Consider the following 3,160-nt stretch of genomic DNA (forward strand, 5'->3'; position numbering starts at 1 on the left):
TTGAAAAGTAGACAAGTTTTATAAAAAGGGGGGAAAGAGCAAAGATACATCATTCAGTCCACAATAAAATGTTCCCCTACCAACATCCCATGGAGGCCTAGTTTCCACATGGTCAGGAGTACTCCAAATTATTGTGTAGGGAGAACAGACTGCATTCAGGTATGATGATGTCAAACCAAACATGTACCGGAATTGGCCCTAACTTAAGTGAAGTTGGTCATTCTAAAGTCCTGTAGGATATGTTGGATCCCATTAGCCAAAGTAGATAGCAAACCCAATCAGCTTCCAGACACCAAACCAGCCCAGATGTGAGCTGTCATCGGCATCATAAGGCAAATATTCACAAGGATGCTCAGGAGTGGGAGGAGAGGCAGAGCAGAAACCTTAAAGTGAAGGGCAGTGAAGCTCTGTGGCATCTCCAGATGACCCCAGTGATCCCAGTGAAGAGCAAGAGGAACAGCACAACCATTGTGATCCACAGAGTCTGCAAAAAGCAAACGTGGCCACTGTGCCAGCACCAGGCAAAGAAAAGTCAGCAGTAGAGCAAGCAGTGAGGAGCAAACATAGACAACATGGCCAGAGAGTGGAGTGGGGGTGGGGCTGCCTGGAAAACCTAGTCTCCTTAGAGTCAGCTACTCTGCTGCAGGTACAGTCTCTCCCTGCACCTGTACTTCATTCCCCCATTCTTCCTCTCAGGCTGACACCTGAGGATGAGAACACAAAGAGCCACCTGGGAGTAAACTAACAGGGACTCAATTGACCTGAAGTGCACAAGATTGGTGAGTCCAAAGAAGAACGCCATGATTGGTGCAATAATGCCCAAGATCACAGTGACCACAGTGGAAGCATAAGCACCAGTTTGGATCCTGGCAAGTACAGGGAACACGAGAGCATCCTTTGCCATCACATATATCAACTGACCTATGGGGAGCATAAAGCCCAAACGGCTGGCAGAAAGACTAAAGACGAATTTAAAGGCTACAACATCATAGGGAGGGGCCCAACCAATGTGGAGAAATGCCTCAGACAAGGTGCTCCGAGGTAGAAGCTGGTAGTAAGGAACCATGAGTGTCAGTGCTGCAGAGACACCAAAATACACCAAAACGCAGATGAGCAGTGAAATCACCATGCCCATGGGGATGGAATGCTTGGGATTCTGGGCTTCCTCAACTTTGGTAAGAATATTGTGGGAACCAATAAGTGCATAGAAACAGGTAGCTGCACCCTGGAAAATCCCCTCGAAGCCAAAGGCAACAATCCTCCTGAGCCCAAAGGGTCCAAGCCAGAGGTGTCATTGAGTCCAGTGTGTATGAACTCCTCCTCTGTGAACTTCCAGTTGTGCAGGTCTCTCTTAATGAAGCCAAAGATGATGACAAAACTGAGAACCAAAAGTTTCACCAATGTGACCAATTTGGTAACCACGAAAAGCTGACCATTGCTCAAGTCTGCAACTCCATGAGCAACACCACCAGCCCCACCCTAAAGAAACCTAGATAATCTGCAAGGACTTCAGAAACATGCACTATGCTCTCATGCAGGGTCTGAGAGATCCGGTTCCCAAGCAGACTGGCGAAAGCCAAGTTCCAGGCTTGGGTCACATTGGCTGTATCAGCAATAAGGGAGAGGATGAGGTTCCAGCCAGTGATGAAAGCCCAGATTTCACCCATAGTGACATAGGTGTAGATATATGCTGATCCAGGATGGGGAATCTGGGCTCTAAACTCTGCATAGCAGAGCCCAGCCAACACAGAAGATAGGCCAGCCACCAAAAAACAGATCACAAAGGATGGTCCTGCTTGATTGCCGGCCACCTTACTACCCAGGATATACATACCCACACCCACTGTGAGGCCCACACCCAGAGCCACTAAAGCCAGAGTGTTCAGGCTTCTGTTGGGGGCATTCTCAGGTACCAGTTGCTCCAGCGGATGTCTGCATACCATCTTTTGAACAAATCTATGAAGTGCCTGTCACAGCATTCTAGCTGGAATTGAAGAGAATTCCAGGATCAGAGAGCTGTAACAAGCCCAGGTTGCCCAGAGGCTCAGATTGTGTTCAGTGAGGCTAAGTTAAGCCAAGCTGGGTTGGGGCTGCTGAGTTCCCTTGCTCAGGCTTCAAGGCTACTGCAATATATTTTATCTGGTATATGCTATCTCTCCATAATGCCTAAATAAATAAGAAATGTTTAGTGAAAAATGGTGTTTAACCCACCAACCAAAATTCAGATATCTCACGTCACCTGTGGCATCACAAATATCACAGAAATTGACATCAAACGACATCATAGAAAAATCAACCCTGCTTTCCTCCCAGAAAAAGGGCTAAGTACCTCCCAACATTCTCCTTTTTTTGCATACCATATGACATAATCCTATTTGAGTTCCTCTAAGTCATGTAACTTCATGTATTAATGCAGCTGTAAGACCCAACAGGACATGAATGTATCGTGTTACAGTTCTCATGTGGGATGTTTGCTTGGTGCTGGTGTGATTTGTGACACATAAATTCATGGCCCAGAAGACCACTTTGCAACAGTACAATCATTTTTTAAATATTACCTGAGTTTAAAATACAAATATTGATCCCTGGTCTTATAACCCTTAGCCCTAAATTCAGCTAAGGTCAGATGGCAGTTTAGCCCACTTTCTCTTCATTCTGCATGATCTATTCAGCTGTACTGCTGGCAAGGAATGTACTGTGCGCTCCTTCCCTTTACTCACTAGGCCAAAAGGGGTGCTATGAACAAAGATGAGGGAGAAAGGGGCAGAGTCTACATAACCACCTGCAAGAAGGAGAGGACCAGACTGTCTGGGAAGGAAACACTGGAGAAATGGGGGCAGCAGCCAACTCAGGGTCCAGGATGGAGAAGGGAGAGGAGAAAGGAAAGGTTTATAAATTCTCACATTTAATAAACCTCACCCAAAGTATCCAGACAAAAATTAACTACAGTTTTTATATCCATAGCTATGAGAGTGTGATGGGTAGGAAGAAAAGAAATAAATCACTTAACTCAGTGGCTCATAACCTAAACAGTTCCTTCTGTCTCCTCCCTCTCTGGGTCCCAGGAGAGAAGGTTAACTCACTTCTGCAGACAGTCTCCTCACTGGCCACACAGTGCTCCATACACACCCTGAGCCATCTGGGATGTCAGCTGATAGGG

At 46.3% G+C, this 3,160-nt stretch overlaps 1 pseudogene; it reads right to left on the minus strand.

Annotated features, from left to right (window-relative positions):
• Nucleotides 1–252: 252 nt before the first annotated feature.
• LOC125107578 (cationic amino acid transporter 3-like) lies at nt 253–2,028 on the minus strand (annotated as a pseudogene).
• Nucleotides 2,029–3,160: the final 1,132 nt, after the last annotated feature.

Source organism: Lutra lutra, chromosome 8, assembly GCF_902655055.1.
Source record: "Lutra lutra chromosome 8, mLutLut1.2, whole genome shotgun sequence".
Lineage (NCBI taxonomy): Eukaryota > Metazoa > Chordata > Mammalia > Carnivora > Mustelidae > Lutra > Lutra lutra.